Raw genomic sequence first — 19,335 nt, forward strand, 5'->3', positions numbered from 1 at the left:
CTTTTCCACTGCAATTTTTCAACCCAGCTGCCTAATTTGTGGTCTTAAGCATTAGAATTTTATTTAAAGCTTTAGTACTGTTACGGTTCTTGCCTGATGGGGTTTGAGGTGTGAGAGGCATTTGAGAAATGGTCCCAAATAATGTAAAAGGAGGAGCTCAATTTCAAGACAATCGGATTAATGGAAATAAGAAAATAGGTAAGCAAAAAAGCTCTGATTGCAGAGCTGCAACGCCTGAAGCTTTTCAGTTTCTTGCATCACGATCAGCACCATTCCTAAGCAGCTTGGTAATCTCTGCCTCTCCAAGTTATCCTAGAGACGTCATGCTGTGGGGATGTCTTGCTGGGAGAGAAAACTCCTGGCTGTGTACTTCTGACTTTCTAATTTTTTCTTCTTGCTCCAAAAGCCATTTGTAACTTTACTTCCACTGATGGGCATCGCTGCAGGCTAGGAGTACAGATAACTAGAAAATGCCATGTTGACACATTAAAAATCTTGCTGTTATTGTTCTTTAAATCTTGGATGTTTTGTTTTTAAAATGTGCCTTAGAGAGATTAACTTTACTCAGTAGAAATAATATCCAGCAAAAAAATCCAAACCACTTTCCATTGTTACTACAGATTTTAGTAGATTTGCTAACAAATCTTCAAGAAGGAAGAAATTACAGGCAGTGGAGGTTGTCAATAATCAAGATTACAATAAATCATTTACAATAAACTCTTCCTGGGAGACAGAGACCTTAAGGAAATTGTGGGTTGCCTGGATGGAGGGCTTGTTAAAGAAAACAATGATGCTTTGATTTAGAAGAAGGTATCTGATTATCCCAGCTGTAGCTGGAACCGTTCCTCCCCAGCCCATGTCATTTTGACTTCTGTAAATGTTGCGTGACAATCTGAGGCTCCTATGATAAGATAACTATCTTTGAAAAAAGAAAATAGTGAGAAACTGTAACCTCAGCTGAGCGTTCGGATAAGCAAGGTAGCAGCAGCTGATCTATTAGCTCTGCATGACTGGAGTCCCATGGCAGCGATCCATAGCTTGAACAATTCTTGGGTTTGTGTCCTTTCTGGATGCTGGAGGGGGTTTGGCCGGTGATACACTTCACCAGAGCTCGGCACTGGGCCGTCTCAGCAATCCGAACTGCTCTCAGCACCGTGTGTTACTGTAAGTGCCCTCTCCATCCCTTGGGGATGAGATCAGTTTTCAGGAGGGGAAGGTGTGTTTGGATGCTCCCCCACTGGTAACTCATCCCCCAAGCACGCCGTAAGCAGCTTGCTGAGCATTACCTGACACTGCCTTGATCTGCTCTCTCCTGTGCCCCTGCCCAAAGTACTAAATCACCTTTTTCCTCTCTAAATCATGGAATGGTTTGGGTTGGAAGGGACCTTGACGATCATCCAGTTCTGACCCTCCTGTCATGGGATGTTGTCCAGTGCAGGAAAGAAGGAACCGCTTGGGATTTTCCTCTTGAGCCTTTTATGAGAAAGGAGTCGGAGAAGGCTTTAAAACTCCATTTTTTAGTTGATAATTAAAAATCTGCCCTCCAAAAAAGCCAAGTTCCGACTATTGTAGAAGCAATCAAAACCTCGTGAATAAAACTTGCCACATGTGCAAGAATAATTCTACATCTAATTGTTTAGGTTTGGATCAGATATTAGAAAAAATTTCCATTGGATCATGTTGCTCAAAGCCTCATCCAGCCTGGCCTTGAAATGGTGAGGAACTTAGAATCATAGAATAACCAGGTTGGAAGAGACCCACCGGGTCCAACCATTCAACTTGGGTAAATCTAAACAGATCAAGTTGTCTAGTGGGGCACTGCAGGGCTCAGGATTAACTCTAATGTCGTTTATTATTTAGTAATATCCTGACAGAGGGAAAAAAAGCCCTCACAGGTGTTGAACCAATAGAATTTGTTCAGCAGAAAGGGAGCTTGGAACTGAACAGCAACCAAGCGTAGGAAAAGTTAGCAAAGAAGATGAATGAGCTTGTCACTTGGACTTGATTTTCCCTACACCTTTTCCCTCATCATACTAATCACTAATGTCTTTCCAACTCCACCAGTTGACCTGATTAAGAAAAAAAAAAAGACATTAGCTCTCCCTACCAGCTCTGCAACTCAGATGATGTTGTCAAACCTTTGCATGTGTTCTGGATGAATGGCTGAGCCGTTTCCTGAATAAGGAGAGTGGAATTTCATTGCTTTATAGCAGACATGTAAGCATGAAGTCAGACACGGTTCCAAGAGTTGAAGTAGTTAATATAATACAGAAACTGTGTGATTCTTTCATGAATAACCAACTCGGTTGGCAGGTCAAACCAGCACAGGAGATAACGGCGTAGAGCGTTTGCGGGCTGATCGTGGCAAGTAACTGAATTCTTTGTGCTGAACGCAAAGTTTTGCTCTGCAGTGGATCCAGGCAGTGGTGATGCAGAGATGCAGCAAGTACAGTAGAGCTGTCGGTGCAATTGTATGACTTATAAATAAATCATAGGAAGAAGGGAAGATAAAGCAGCTCCAGCCCTAAAATTGAACAGTAGATAGAAATCCCTTCTTTGGCTCAAAAATTCATGACCTGTAGGGTGCCGAGAGCTAGGAGAAAATACTAGGGAATCATCACTTTGCTCTTCTCCAGGTGTCCCTCACAGTCCCTGCATCTGTGCTTCACCTTTTTACAGCCCTGTTTCACAAAACCTTGTGTTCCTTTCAGTGTTCCTTTCTCCTATCATTATGTAGGATGCCTCCTCCTCTTCTCTTTCCTCTCCTGCAGTGAAAGTCCATGTCACTTTACTTTCTTCTCTCGCATTATTCTTCACTATGAGGGTGGTGAGACACCAGAAGAATTGCCCAGGGAAGCTGTGGCTGCCCCATCCCTGGAGGTGTTCAAGGTCAGGTTTGATGTTTCTAATAAGATCTCTTTTTTTTTTTTTTTTTTTAGGGTTTACCATTATTTTTTAATTGAAAGGTAAATGTTAGTTGGCTTTGAAGACTAAGCGATAAGAGATGGGATTGACGAATACCTCCAAAAACGTGAGAGCCGCTGCATGATGTAATAAGTGACATGGGTCAGGAGTTGTCAGTTGATCTGTACACAACATATAACATGTTGTGGCCCTGCTCCTTACTTCCTATGTGCTGGTGTAATAAAGGTGATTAATAGTAAGCTCTTCCCATGAATTACCTATTGATAGCTTAAGGGCTGTGTGCAATATGGTGTGTCCTGTTACTCCCTCTTGGGGACAGTCAAGCAGGGGAAACGTTGGGGGGACATAGTATAGATCCTTTAGGTGCCTCCTAATTTGTTCTACGTTCTTTTTCTCCCTTGATGAGTCACCCTCATCTCCCTGTGACTTGAGAGTTCATCCTGGGATCTCATGCCATCTTTCTGTCTTTATGAGAAGGTGTGTATGATGATCCACCCTAATGGTTTCTGTTGCTGGCTGTGGCAGCATGTTTTATGATGGGTGTGGTACATTCCCATTTTCTCTGTTGTGCATGTACAGGATTCACCTTGCAGCCCCACCCGTGGCCACTCCCACCCTCCCACTGGGAATCGCCCACAGTAAGCTCTGTAATTACCTTTATTTGATCTGAGGAATGGATTTGGGAATCTTATTTGCACAGTCGTAAGCTGAGTATGTTAAAAGAAAAGACTTCTGAATGACTGATTCACTGAGCAATGATGTTGAGCAGAGGAGCAGCAGAGAATCAAGGAGAATCGAGTTCAGGGGTTGGATTTTTTTGCTTTGGAAGTGTCTGGCTACGATACACACAGAATCACTGAGATTGGGGAAGACCTCTAAGCTTATCCAGTCCAACAGTCAGCCTAACATGACTGTGCCCACTAAACCATGTCCCAAAATGCCATGGCCACATGTTTTTTCAACACCTCCAAGGATGAAGACTCCAAAACTGTACAAAGGGGAATTTCAGCTGTTATCGCCTGTTTTGAGCAGGCAAAGCTGCTCCAAGTTACAGTTTTCCTTGGAACAGTTTCTATTAGTTTTATATAGAATAAAATTGAACAACAGAGAAGTGGTGGCTGTCCCATCCCTGGAGGTGTTCAAAGCCAGATGAGATGAGGTTCTGAACAACCTGATCCCGTGGGAGGTGTCCCTGCCCGTGGCAAGGCGTTGGAACTGGATGGGCTTCAAGGTCCCTTCCAACCCAATTTATTCCGTGATTCTATGAATCAGTGCAAACTGCGGTTTGTACTTGTTTCATATGTTCAGTCTGGGTTATGCAGTCTGGTTCGCACTGGCCTCTAGGACTGTCAGGGGAAAAAAGAACTTGTATGCAGTCACAGGTATTGCAGCACTAGTTCAAACATTTGGTTTCTGGGGAAACCTTTGAAAAGAAAAAACAAAAAAACCCCAAGACTCAAGCTCCTACTTTGGCCTCTGAAGATCAAAGACCTCTCAGCATCCACCTAGCAACTAGTAACTCATTCAGCTAGCTCCCAGAAGCCCAGCTGATCTGGGGTGATGTATTCTGCTGACACCTATTGCTAGGCATGCATGAAAAATGTTGCATATAAAGTAGGAAAGATGGAGGAACCGGTAGTGGAGAATGGTCTATATTTCTCAGGAGGCAACCTACCTTCCAGTTCTAGCATTGGCCTTTCTGTCCACAGAACTCGTGTTTTGGGTTTATATGTGCAGTGGTCAGTACTGGTTAGTATGTTAACATATTTCAAACAGATAACTGGGCTGATAATTTGCTTAGATTACCCAAAAGAGCTTTTGATGAGATGCTTCATCAAAAGGTTTTAAGGGAACTAAATATAAAATCGTATCATAGAATGGTTTGGGTTGGAAAAGACCTTAAAGCCCACCCAGTTCCAACCCCCCTGCTATGATCAGGGGCATCCTCCACTGGATGAGGTTGCTCAAAGCCCAGTCCGACCTGGTCTACTGAGTATTTACTGAAATCCTGACTCTCCACTGAAAAGGTCTTTGCATGGATAAATATTTGGTTAAAAGATTAAAAAATGAAACATAAAAGTGAGTGATGAACCTTTGCAAGGAAGGAGGTCACTGGAGCTCTCTGTGATCTTTGGGGGTCTGCTGGGTCGTTGTGTTGCTTAATTGTGTTCGCAAACAACCTGGAGAAAGGGGTGAAGAGCACCATGGCAAAATTTGCAGATGATAACTGTTATTCTGAATAGTTGTGATGGAGTTTGGGTAGGAAGAGCAGCAAAAAGACCTTGTGAGGTTCAGGGATGGGGCTTTTAACCTTATAGGTAACCCTAAAGAGAAGCACAAAAACATTGCTCGCCAAAAAAGCAATTTTAACTGCCTTTTAGCTGACCATTACAGCTCAGGAAAGAGGAATGATGAATCGTTCTATGAAAACATCAGCTCAATGAGAATAGCAGCCACAAAAGTGAAGTCAAATGCAAAGAATTGTGAGGGAAAACCAGAACAAACAGTTTTTCCATGGCAAAAAATTATGATGTGTTGTCATCTCGAAGAGCATGTAGTTCTGGTTCTTCCTAACTCAAAGATAAGAATTGTGTAGGAAAGGATGAGAAAAGCACTGCAAGTCTGACCAAAAGTATGGACTAGGTTCCATATGAGGAATGAGTAAGTGGGTTTTGGCCTGGAAAAATGATGATTGGTGGTGGTGATGGTGAAAAAAATGGAAGAGTTCTCTTAAATCCTAAATGGCAAGGAGAGAGTGATCAGGCATTGAAGGACGTGTTTGATAGGAATGGTTGGACTAGATGATCTGGCGGGTCTCTTCCAACCTGGTTATTCTATGATTCTATGATGTCTTCTAATTCAGCAGCTGTGGACCATCAGATGAGCCTAGCAGGAAGGAGGTTGCAAACTAGCAAGCTGAGGTGATTCCTCAGAGCATAGTGGAGCTGTGCAAGCCCTACAGCAGCGTGCTGGAGGCATCAAAACTTGTATGAATTCAAGGAATGGCTGGACCAGCTTGTGGAAAGGAAAACCCATTGTGGCTTGTTAGGTAGATGGACACCAGTTCTAACTTAAGAGGTCTGTAACTTGCAAACTCTTTGCTGTTTCTATTATTTTCACCAGGCACTTAGTCTTGTTCATTGCTGGAATAGGACCCTGGGGTAGATGAGCCTGTGGTTTCGCCCAGGATGGGTGTTTTTCAGTATTGTGTGCATTGCACTCCATTTTAAACACAATCGGGACATTCTGTGTTTTGATGCCATGAATTCTCTGCAGTGTAGAATGATGGAATCATTAAGATTGGAGAAGTCCTCCTAGCCCATCCAGTCCAACCATCAACCTAACCCCATCGTGCCCACTAAACCATGTCCTGAAGTGCCACCTCTGCATGTTTTTTGAACGCCTATAGGGATGGAGACTCCCCCACTGCCCTGGGCAGCCTCTGCCAGGGCTTCAGCCCTCTTTCAGGAAAGAAATATTGCCTAATATCCAATCTGAACCTCCCCTGGCACAACTTGATGCCATTTACCTCTCATTCTATTGCTTGTTGTTCGGCATATAGTGGGTAATTATTTCCAGAGGGATACAGCTACCTGCCTGCAGAAGCAAGGACTCTAGTTAAGGAAAAGGGGAGAGGGAAAAATGCTAGGGTGAAGAAATAGAAAGGCAAATGCCTGATTATCCCCACATTCTTCCCTCCCTGCCCCCAAAATTACAGTGTCATTCGCACCCCAGCATCAAGTTGGGAACTGAGTTTTGTAATTTAAAGCCTTGTCTTTGGAATAGCAGGAGGAGCAAGAGACAGACAGACTGAAGTAAATAAATGAATAAATGAGGGCCAGTTTGGAGATTAAAGAACCTTACGAGACAATCTGGCCTGACATTGTTTTGCAAAATAAGTGCCGTACAAATATTTTAATCCTTCAGGAAGGAATAACTGCTGAGAACAAGATGGGATACAAGGACTTGGAATTAGGAAGACTAAAGCGCCTTGGGGGGCTGAAGGAAAAGTTGGACTCGATGATCCAGTGGGTCTTTCCAACCTAGTCATTCTATGAAAAACGAGTCTAATGCAGTAAATAGAACAAGTTGTGTGTGAAAACACTAAACTTCCCAGGAAGGATCATGCTCATTCCTTGTAAGCCTTGAAAAACCTAACATCTGTCATTAATGTAAATACCAAGGAAATTCCTAGGGAAAAACAGATTTGAGAATGAGGGAAGCTATGAGAGAATAGGCACAGCCAAACCTGTCTGTATTTTACAGTTAAGAGATACAAGACTAGCATAGGAATCTCTAAATAGGTCTATATTGGACAGACTAAGCTACACCAACTCCCATTCACTCTTCAACCTTCTCTCTGCTCACTGCCAAGTGCCCAGTGCTTGTTCTTCCCCTCCACCCTCCCCACTTCCCAAGCCCTCTCTCCTCTCTCACACCCACCTCTTCTCTAGCATCTAATTTATTCCTAGAGTCTGGTTCTGTTTTGTAAACACTGCTTCCTTACAGCTAAAAGCAAAAGTCTCGGGAACAGCTATGTGATTTTTAAGCTAATTTTATTGAATTGTTCATCTTACAGTATTTTCACTCTGTGGGGAAAATTCTTCAACTATTCTATGATTCTATGATCTACTTCCCACTGTTTCTTAATAAATTCTGAATTCTATCTGTTTGTGTTTCTGTCCATCTGCTGAGTTCATCCTTTCAGGGTATGTCTGCTGCATTGATAACTGAGACAAATAATTTACTACTTATTCTTTCTGTCCCAAATCATGATTAATGAATGTATCTCATCTGCAGCATTAAAAAAAAATTAAAACTCAATTAAGTAAACCACAAAAGCTAGAAAACGTGAAGTTCATGGCTTTTTAAGGAAAAATTATGTTCTATTAGCAAGTGAGTAGCGTTCCCCACCTCTCACTTAGAGGAAAGCCCCAATGACTTTAGAAAATAGACATTTCCTTCACCACAAAACATGAGGCAATAACAGCTTTGAAGTAAAGGAAAGGAATTTCACAGAAACAGCAAACATCCCAAAACCGGGTGTGCAGAAACAGTTTTGCAATCAAGAGGCTGAATAAACAGCTTTCACCGAGGCAGCATCACTTCAGCAGGGGATTGAATCAAAGCCGTGTACGTGATGCTGTTACAGGATTCTTGAGAGATGGAAATCAGGAGCAAGAAAAAAAGCAAAAATTTACTTCGGAGTCCTGCATTTTTCCCATGTCGAGCTGCATTTGACACGTGTCCATCATTGTGCAGCTTATGAAGCACTAGAAATGCTTCTTGGGGTCTTATGTCTCCTCTAACATGGATTTTATCTGTTCATTCCTTAGTGTAAAACATTAACTCCTTAATAAAGATGGAAGCTTATGTTTTTGGGAGCAGCCAGGTATAAAGAAGTTGGAAGTACGCTTGGTTCTTCTCTTAAAATATTAAATTTCAGTGATCCATAAAACATAATTAACTGAGCTAAGGGGATTACCACATTAAAGAGGGAGATGTAAAACTAAACAGATTACAAAACCCATTCTGTTTTCTTATACATAAAAAATAATGCAAATTAAACTTTTTATAGGTGTTTGTTTCCAAAGCTTAAAGCCCAGCTGATAAAGAATATTCATTAAGGGACTAGAAATACAGTTTTGCATTATTAACTCTGCCCTCAGAATAGTAATTTCAGGAGCAAAAGGAGGATTAGTATATTAAAATATATTTGTATTTTATAGAAAATCCACAGATCTTTATCAACATTGATAACAACAACAGCTCAATGTCTTCCTTCATCTTAAAGTCCTCTATGTGTAATAGTTTTTCAGCCATTCTGGCGTTCGAGTTTCTCAGAGTGGCTAGCAAAGTATAGGGCTAAACTTATGTTATTATGGTATGTTGGGAGCATATAGACTGTGATACAAGAACAGAACGTGGTATTATGGACTTTAGTGGAATGCAAAATCAGGAAGGGAAAACAAACTCCTGAATAGAGAGCATGCTGCTTGGAGAGTCTAGATATTTATTCATAAAGTGATGTCTTGAAATTAATTAACGGGTTGTATTTTAGTCTTTTTTTTTTTTTGTTTGCAGTCACAGATTTGTGTCTCCTGTTTCAGTATTTTTTTTTCTAGTGGAACACAGGATTTTATATTATAGTAGCGATCGGTTATGAAGCGTGGAAGACGTTTCATGGTCAAGGAGATTGGTTCCTCTATGGAGGAGAATGGATTCCTCTATGGGAAGCTTTTGTAAGCTTTAGTTATTCTTTCTGCTGAAGAGGCCAATCAGTTGCTGGGAGCAACCTCCTCCTTTGATTTCTTCATCAGTTTGTTCAGTGGTGATGGTAGCTCCCCATGGCAGATCTCATGCTAGGATTGAAAACCCCTTTTCTCCATGTCTGGGGGTCTGTAGAGCAGCCCTGTAAAGTGCCTGGGTTTCACAGAGCTGATGGCTAACTCATAAAAAAGGTCTCTCTATCAGAAATAGGTTCAGAGCCACAGGAAAGCTGAGGTTGAGAGGGATCCTGGGACCACCAGCTCCAGCTCCCCTGCTTGATGCCAGGGCAGCTCCGTGACGGTGGGATTATTTTTACAAGAATGTGTATTTGTGCATTGCTAGTTCTGAAATGAAGGTGGAAACCTGATTCTTAGAGTGTCTAAAAACAGAAGCAAGTATCCTAGATCCATCATACACTTATTTTTCAGAATGCCATGATGATAAGATTTGATTATCCACATGGTTAAATTCAGAGTTCCCTCCTGGTACAACGTTCCTTCTGTTTTGGTATATGTGTATTTCCAGTTTCCACACTTTCGTTGTATTTTCAACTTTCTTTTGTTATTTTTTCTCAAATCTTTAAGCTTAACAGCATCTTTATATGTGGGAAAACCTTCTATTTGTGTATACCTGATCTTTTCCTATTTTGAATATATATTTTAAAATTTTATTTTCTGTGGAGGCTTTCAATAAGGAACCATCACTTGGAGCTAAACTTGCAGCCTGCTTTGCGGTCCCTTTGATACACGTGGAGGCATAGAAAAATCTGGCTGATTTTCCCTGTTGAAAACAGTCCCTATTGTATTTTTATAGAGTCGGGAAGGAAAAAAAGAACAGGCATGACTGAGTTATGTAGTGCCCCATTTCTTTCCTGGCTGTTAAGTTCTGCTGAAAACTCCTGCTAGCCAATACATGCAAATAGGTTGCAGGGTGCTCTCTCCTGTGGGAGAATGGACAGAAACACGGGAAGATTTTACTAGATTTCTAGTGAGTTTTAACCATTGGATGAAAATTCTGAGGGGCAGAGAGTTTTTCGATACAAGCACAGGAATTATATACTGTGTATTGAGCTGATATATACAGTAAATTTCCATATATTTAACTAAGTGGTATTTTCCCTCAGCATCTCAGAAGATGATGCACAAACTGTCCCGTACAGAGGACCTTGTATTAATTGGCTGCTCGTGAAAACGTTGGCCTTGGTATTGTAGAATCATAGAAGTGTTTGGGTTGGAAGGGACCTCCAAGTCCATCCACTTCCACCCCTCCTGATGTGGGCAGAGACCCCTCCCAATGGATCAGGGGCTCCAAGCCCCATCCAACCCAGCCTTGGACACCTCCAGGGATGGGGAAGCCACTCTGGGCAAGGTGTGCAAGTCCTGAGGGCTTTGAAAGGTTCCTCTAAAATATGTCAGACAACTCGTGTTCCCACACCAGAACTGAGCTATCACAAAGCTGACCCCAAACCCATAGGGTAGATCAGGTGTTCTCTAGACACTCTGCATTTCAAAGGTAAAAAAAACCCAGCCCAAATCTATTCCTGGGCGGAAAAGTAGGGCAAACATTAATTAGTGACCTTAAAGCACAATGGAAAACTAACGGGGCAATGCCAAGTCAGAGTATGAGAAATTCAGGAATATTAATGTCTGCCTCTGATCTCATACACTGAAGAAAACACATGTTCTCACCTCCCAGAGGACAGGGCTGAGGCTTTTTGACGTTTTCAGGTTCAGTGGCCTCAATTAATTCCAATCTAGTGAATTTAGAGACTCAGCTGCAATAACTATGGAGCTGCAGGTCTTTGAGAATTTGCCATGAGTGCTGTATCAGAAGACTGAAAGGAGTTTCTGTCTGGAAAGAGGGAAGTCTGAGGGGATTACAAAAGCCAGATTTAACTTCAGTTCCCAGAAAAGAACAAAATTAAATGACCAAAACAACAAATTAAGGAGAAGGGGGCAAAAGAAAAAGCCGTTACCAATTTGCTAAGCAGGAATTGTCCTGCCAGTGTAGTTTTCCTGTGTTTTGACCTTACAAGAAAAGAAGAAGGTGTAAATAACAGCTTGGCATTGGTGAGGCTTCTGCACAGTCTCCCATGACGTCCTCATAAGCAAACTAAGAAAATCTATTTTAGATAAAGCTCTAGTAGAGGGGAGGTAAAGTTGGGTGCGGTAGAGCATCAGGAGTAGTTACTGACTGCTGTCAGAATAAAAGGGTGTTTGGAGTGGATTTCTTAGAGAGCCTGATACTACTCGGTATTTTCACTAATGACTTGTGTGATAGACCAGAGAGGAGCACTAATCAAACCTGGAGCCAGCATGAAGATGGAAGGCTTTGCATAGGTATTTAGAGGATTAATATTTAAAAGGAGTCAGGAAAAATTATCTGAAGAAAGTAAAATGCAGTTCAATAATGACTAATTTCACCATCTAGGCAGGAATAATAAACCCTGCAGACAGTGAATGAGAAAGAGGGACTGGGTACCAGTTCTGCATAAAAAGATCTCAAGGATTTAATGGGTTTCAAACTGAACCTACTTCAGCCACGTGGTGCCACAAGGAAAAAGGTAGATGTGCTCGCAGGACTAAGGTGATTCCAGAAGTGTATTCAGTGAGGCTCGTGGAGTTAACTCCTCTCAGTGTTGGTAAAATATCAGCTGGACACAAAAAATTGTGTCCAGGTTTGCTCGCTGCGTTTTGAAACCATGGACCCCAGTTTGGAGCCCAGTTCCTTTTCTGGGTACTCCAGTTTGGAGTCCATGGGAGAAGAATGCAAACAATGGGGGCTGAGAAACTAAAGATTTACAGAATTAAAGTTGTTTAGTCTGAGAGAAAATGTATGTTGAAGGATGCATCAGTTCTTTTTTACCCATCTCATTCTCTCTTCTTCTCTGCAGCTTGGGAGGACAGTGCCTGGCTGTTTAATTATTCCAGCTGGGAAAATAGTAAATTATTTCCTTCTATGAATTACTTGCATTCCTGGGAGAACAGGTTCCTGTCTAATATTTCTGGCATCCTACCATTTGCCCACAGAGGGGAATGTTGCAGGGACCTGTCCTGGCAGGTCTGTTGAACCAGCAGTTAAGTGTTTGCAGGGCAGGGATACCTACCCATTCCCGGAGTAAAGTACGGGCTAGGTGTGGAGGTTGTAAGCTGACACTAGATGAGCTCCTTTGAGAGGCTCTAACAAACTGGTGAGGCAGCAGTACAGAGGGAAACAAATTGGGTTAAAATGACAGCATGTTTAGCTTCATTACATGACTCTGATGGAACCTCACCCTCTATGCTTCATTCATTTCTGAGCCCTTCACCAGCAGAACGATAATAATGCTCTGGATTGCAGTAGCCCTGTCTCATCCAAACATCTTCAAATGATTTTACATCTATTTACCGAGCCTCAAAAGGCACTGTTGAGATTTGTAAAGGCTACGCAGGGCTCACTCGGCTAACCACACGTTTAGCAGCTCCCTGCAGTACTCGGCAACATTTAACAGGGAGCAAAGAATGCAGGTTTCATTTGAAAATGTTAGGGAATTTAGGGCAAATACTACAGATATTAGTATTTCAAGTTATTATTTTGCTTATATAATGCAAAAAGTAATATTGTTTTGTGGAAAGCTCTAAAGGTCTCGAGCCCCTTGATGCAGTGGGAGGTGTCCCTGCCCATGGCAGGGATGGAACTGGATGGGCTTTGAGGTCCCTTCCAACATAAACCATTCCACGATTCCGTAATTCTGTGATTTTATGATATTCTATCGCAGTTGTTTGGAATACTTGGCTCTTTTAAGTGTTAATTTGAAGGAAGAACAGTGGCAGATAGGCTGCTTGGGACGAGGGGTTTGCAAGAAGCTGGTGAGGGGTCATTGCTTCCTCAACATTGTGGAAGAAACCACAGGTAGTATCTCATGTTTGACCAGGAGACTTAGTTGTACAAGAGGGGAGCAAAAACTGGGCTGTGTCGTACAGGGCTTCATAGATTTAGAAACAAATCAACAAACCCCCAGGATCTTTATCTATGGGGTGAGGAGCCGGTGAGGGAAGGAGCGAGCACCTGGCTGTGATTATGAGGGAAGAACTTGAATTTATATTTGAAATGCGGCAGAAGGGTTAATTATTTTCCTAATCTTATTGAAAGAGGTAGTGTCTGATAACTAGAATTGGCTAAGATTTTGCTTTTAGTACTTAGCATAAGCAGCATCCTGCTGGTAGCTCCATGCTGGTTGATGCCATAATGACTTGCGAGGAAGAGCAGCACCTCTCGGCTCTGCTTCCTACGGCAGAAATGGGCTCCTACTCGGGATATTCCAGTCTCCTTCAACCTTCTGTAGCTTCTGAGAATGGCCACCTTGCTTTCAAATGCTGCCTAAATGAAGAGTGGCCTTGGAAAGCCGTGGCACTGGTCGCCTCACAGACGTACAGACGTGCAAGAGGAGGATTTTCTTTGTGCCTCTTGCTTAATCTGCACTATATTCATAATTAATCGCTTTGTCTTTTGGGCTAATGGCTTTTGAGGTGCAGGAGAGCAGAAAGGAGTGCTCGACCCAACTCCTAAAGCTCAGGCTTTGAGTAACAGAGGACATTGTCACAACTCCCAAGCAAATAGGATTTACTTTTATCTCCTTTATTATTTCCACAGCTCATAGACACTGACCTACCAAAGACTGTTTCACTTATGCCGCATCCAAAATAAGACTATTCCTTACTTTCTGATGAACACAGTCGGAAGAGACAGGTTCCAAAGTTTCTGTATGAGTGAGGCATAACCTGCTAGAATATTTTGCATCTGTAATTATTGAGTTTATAAGCAAGGCAGTCGTACGTGTAAAAATTCTTCATTATACATTCTTCAGCGCTTTGAATCTCTACGTTTTAAAGGCTAAATACGTAGTGTGCGGGGAGTTCGTTTTGTTTTCTGGGTATTTTTTAGGGGGATTCTATTCCTTTAAAATTGTATTGCAAGGATTACTGCAGAGCTTCTGGCTTCAGCTCTAGCTGTGGTCTCTGGGGCTGTAATTAAAGGCTCTTTTGGGTTCTAATGTGAATCAATTTTAAGTATTTTTTTTGCAGGTCTTGGAAATTGCTGTTTTGGAATTTTTTTTGGAGGCCACATCACTGTCTCCCAGTCCTCGATTTTATAACAGCCCATGAAACAAGGTTATGGGAATGATTTAATGACTGAAAGTAGCTCTGCATGGCACCACTTCTTGTGCTAAATTTCTGGAGTTTGTGGTCAAAAAGATTAGAAAGTTGTTGTTGCGGTTAATGTTTAGTGTCCAGGAATTCTAAACAATTATGTTTTCTTTTTTATTTCCGTTTTACAACACAGATGCTCTAAGAGGACATAGTGCGTTCTCGGGGGGGGTGTGTGTGTGTTATGTGTCTTATTATCCCCTTCAAAACCTGTATCTGAGCAGCAAGATATTCTCCTCAAAAAGAAAAAGCCTGTTATCCCAAAGAATGGAGCAGAAAGTCATCGCTTCATGTCAAAGTCCCTTTTTCTATGCTTTCTGCTCAGGGTTTTGCAGGAAAGGCAAGTGTCCCCATGTTCCTGGCAGGTCCCTATATTACGCTTTTCACAGCGACATGTGGATATTCTATTTAGTCTCTGGAATACTTGACTGAATCCTATCTCAGTAACTAGCATGTGGCTCCAGTTATATCTAGGAACACAGCAATGTTATACGAGCATCCGCGCTCACGTCCAACCTAGTCCTTTCTCACACCACGTTTTAACATTTGGGGCAGAGTGTAGAAGCTCAAATTACCAGGATATAGCCCCTTATTTCATTTACATTAATATTACTACTACCCACGTTCATCTCCCCTTGCTGGGATGCAGGGTGAGCAACATACTTTAGTGCGTATTTTCTTTGCTGCATAGATAATACAGGACATCACCTGGCTGAAAGCTAAATACACAGTCCTTTTCTCCTTAAGAAATACTCACTCTAGATAATAAATATTTTTTTGTTCTTCTATGCTCATAATTAGCTATGAACAAAATACATTTTCAGCATAAAACTCATCCGGTTCAACCCAGCTCCTATCAGCATCCGCGTTAGAAACACATGAATCCAATAAACCAAACAAAACCAATTCTAGAATAAAGCCATTCCATGATTCTATTATTCTGCGATTCTAATTCCCTGAGATTTAATCGGCTGTCCGGTGAATCTTCAGGAGGGCCACGAGTGAATGGTGGCTAGCAGTTATTTATAGGTTTGATAATTATTGTTTGTAACACAAACAGTCCCTTTCTTGCTGGAAATCTAACAGTCTGGAACTAAGAGGAGGAAGAAAGCGATACACATCCCATATGTATAAAGAAATAAGAAATAAGTATCAATTTCTTGTGCTTAAATGCAGTTGTTCCTGCAGTCAACACATCCCAGCTCCTGTCGGGATGTCACCAGCCACCACTCAATGTGAAGTCTAAGGGTAGTTCTCATCTACTACTACAAAGCACGCGAGGCAAATTGAACAGATTTAAAACAGAGGCCGTAGTAAAACCAAACTCGATTCCAAAACAGAACACCCAGAGGTTTTGATTTTGCCACTTCACTTTCCTTGTTTTGTCTTTCTGTTATTTAATTCTCTTTTTTTTCAGGTAATAGTGAACCCTTCCAGCTTTGTAACCATGGAACAGAAAGTAGTTTAGGTTAAGCTGTTACACACCCATGACAAGAAAAGCTATTTTTTTCTCCTTTGGGAAATCACCCAGAGCCTTCACCTCTCCCAGTACTCGTTCAATGGATTTATAATCTTACCTGGTGCTTTCTTGACTCTTTCTCTTGCTGCTCTTCACTCGATAAACACCTATAGGAGTTGCCGAGGAATGGGATGTAGGTGCTGACCTTCCCCTTCCTTCAGCTTGAAGTTCTTCAAAGTCAGCCTCGGGGACTTCAGATTAAATAGATGAGCCAAGGCGAAAGAGTTCTGCTCCCCCTTCCGTTTGGCTTTCACGGCTCAATTCTACCAAGCTATATGAAGTTGTCAGAGGTTTCCTCTTACCTTTTTACTGAAGCAAAACGGCGTGCTGCTGCTCCGGGACAGGATTAGGTCATTCAAACAGCCTTGCAGAGAGAGTGGAGGTTCAGCGGTACAGAGCCTCCAAAGGCTGGAAAGATCTGATCTTACATCAGGTGAGAGAAGGCAACTGGCTAGGCAAGCCAATAATTATGATATCAGCTCTTGTTTGCCTCAGGCAGTCCTGCATTTAATAAGAATACAAATATGACTAAGCTGCAGGTTTTTTTTTTTTTTCCCCTTGTTCTCTTGGTAACTCTTCAGAGAAGTTGGGCAGGTACTGAGCTCTAACTGTCTGGAGAGAGAGTGCTCCCTCTCAACCTCTCGTTTTTCTTTTGATTTAAAACACCCATCTGTTACTGTGTTTTGCAAACTCATTATCCACCTGTGGTTATTAAAAACACTCTTTCCTGGCACGGGTTTTGCCATACTATCAGAAAGGATTCAGCCAACAGAAACAGGCGTTTGTCTTACACTTGTACAGTCTGAACTCTCTTCGTGGAAAGGACCTGTGGCTCCACCACAACGTCAAAACACGTTGCGCTGTTTCAATGCAAGAAGAACACTACGAGACCAGTAGTCTCAAGGTAATATTCACTCCCCAGAATAGAGAGCTTGAGCACAGTCATAACAAAACCAGCTTGGAGGAGTGTGTGCGTTTGTGTGGGCATGTGTGTATATATATATTTATGTGCAGAGGTTTGGGTTTTGTGTGCAAATACGTAGAGGGGAATATGAATTTAAATGTGCGATGGCAGGAATATGTATTTCAGCCGTACCCGGCTTTGTGCGCGCTCTACAGTCCCCTACACAAACCTGATCACACCTACTGTAATAATACTTACCTACCTCATAGGGTGTTGTGAGGATTAATTAATGTTTGTAAGGTGCTTTGAAGATGAAAAGCCTTGAACGAGTGCTAAATATAATTATCGTCATTCCACAAAACAGCAGAAACATCTTTGCGGCCCCCAGGTTATTGTATAGGTACACCCATATTTATCTGCTGTGATTATGGTGAGATACTGAAGAAGGTCTTGAAACTTCGATAAAAGCAAACTCTCTGCTTTGGGAGACGTAGATATGTTCACGTTAAGTTCATGAAATGGTTGTGTAATTCCTGTTGCAGAATACATCACACAGGTTTGTGATAGAAAATGATCTCCCACGGCATCTGTGTGTTATAGCAACTGAAGTGGCAGAAGGAAAGTTGTATTTTTACCTGTGGTGAATTATTTCCTATCTAGAGTTATCCAGTTTGCTCTTATTAGATCTCTCAGAAACTTCCGATACTAGAAATCAAGACTGTCAATGTATCTGCTGGATCTTGTCGAGATAGTGGGCATGGAATGTTGGGGGATGTGCTCCGTCCCATCTGGAAGATCCCAAAGATAGTGTTGGGTTCTTACTTGTCGTTCCTAAGGTCTTTCACGTTTGGTGCTCCTCAGGGTTACAGGGAAGTTAGCAGGGAAGATTCTGGGATGGTTTGGGCTACGCTTGACATCTTAATTATTCCTACGCTTACGATTCTTACCCTGATGGCTGGGAAAAACTTGAGATGGTTTTGTGTTGGCATCTTAGGTGCTAACTCCACCAGCCCTGAACAAAGCAGGTTAACAGCCTTGTTAGTAACTCAGATTCCGCAGTGGGCTTTGCAGGCTGCCTCGAAACCCCGGCTGCTGCAGCTTTGTAGTTATTGGTACCTAAGTTAGCTGCTTCGACATTAACCTGTTGGGTGTGTTTACTTGAGCTGGCGTCACAGGTCGATTGCAGTGCAGAGATAAGATCCCAAATGAAAGTGAACCACTGCCTGGCAAGCATTATCTCGTCTTTCCTGGGATAACTACTAGGAGGAAATACCTAGAGGAAAGGGGGATGTCAGTATTCGCTGCGAACTTCTCCTGTTTCTCACCAGCGTGCGCACAGCCTCATAACAACATCCACTTTGTGGGCAGGAGGCAGAGCCCACCCAGCCCTCCTGCTTTGAAATGTTCCTCCTGACTGGCAAAAGTGCTGCAGAATTCAAAGTTAGTAGTTTTTTCCCCCCCTTCACAGCTATCTAGAACAGTGAGGTCTTAAAATCACAGGATGGTTTGTGTCAGAAGGGACCTCAAAGCCCATCCAGTCCCACCCCATCCACAGGCAGGGACATCTCCCACTGGATCCAGTTGCTCCCAGCCCCATCCAACCTGGCCTTGAACCCCCCCAGGGATGGGGCAGCCACCCCTGCTCTGGGAAAACTGGGCTAGGGCCTCCTCATCCTCACAGCAAAACATTTCTTCCCAAGATCTCATCTCAGTGTTTTGGGGAGGAAAAAATAAATTGCAGCCATCAAAGCGTTCAAAGTGCGAGTCGGCGGAACCAACCCAGTGCTGTCTGTCTGAGGCTGCGGTTTGAAGTAGTAAATCCAGCAGGTTTAAAGGGCTCCTCTCCCCTTTTATGAGGGCTCAGCTGCCCACGGAGGGTTCCTGATGTTTAGTGCTTCTATCCAGGCAGTGCTATGCAAGAGAAAGAAATCACAGGCTGCATGAAGTCTTTGTGAGGTGTCCAGAGCGAGTGGCTCAAGAACCTGCTAGCTTATCTGTTTCCGTGCATAATCTCTTTCCTGCAGTGCCATGTTTGGCCGTATAGGGTTGTTTTGTAATAGTAGCTGGAAAAATATGATCATCTTCTTACTTTCCACAGTTTGAGTCTTGTCTCAAATGTTTTTTTCTGGACTAGCTAATGCTTTTCAAAGCAGAGAACTGGTGATGAACAAGGTACACGTGACGGTTTGTATCTAGTCTAGAATATCTGTCCATTTTTAATGTAAAATATGGACTCCCTTGCATGGAACGCCACTGTTGACCTCATTATAAACCCCTCCTACTACTTAAAATCAGCAAGAATGGTCTTGTTGATCTGGAATTTTGTCAGCGAGGAGTTGTCCCTGCGAACTCACTTCATTTTGTGCCCAACCAGAACATAAATTCATTCCTGTGATAAAATATTCTTATTTAACTTTGTAGCGGGGTAATTGCTTATTTTTAATACCTTGTTTATATTTTATTATGCAGTAATGGCAGCAGTATTTGTTATCATAAATAGCTTTGCAGGCTTACAATTTTTGTATCCCAAC

At 42.3% G+C, this 19,335-nt stretch overlaps 1 protein-coding gene across 4 annotated transcripts in view; it reads right to left on the reverse strand.

Annotated features, from left to right (window-relative positions):
• Positions 1-16,328, reverse strand: part of FOXN1 (forkhead box N1) — a 35,922-nt gene extending 19,594 nt beyond the window's left edge. For 2 of the 4 annotated variants that reach the window (XM_069873808.1, XM_069873805.1), the window contains exon 1: positions 16,203-16,328. The gene's annotated coding sequence lies outside the window, so the exon portion shown is untranslated. Of the gene's footprint in view, positions 1-15,958; positions 16,144-16,202 lie in introns of those variants that run through there. The other 2 variants (XM_069873806.1, XM_069873807.1) reach the window with 2 other exon arrangements.
• Positions 16,329-19,335: the final 3,007 nt, after the last annotated feature.

The sequence above is a fragment of the Phaenicophaeus curvirostris genome, chromosome 21, assembly GCF_032191515.1.
Source record: "Phaenicophaeus curvirostris isolate KB17595 chromosome 21, BPBGC_Pcur_1.0, whole genome shotgun sequence".
Classification (NCBI taxonomy): Eukaryota; Metazoa; Chordata; class Aves; order Cuculiformes; family Cuculidae; genus Phaenicophaeus; species Phaenicophaeus curvirostris.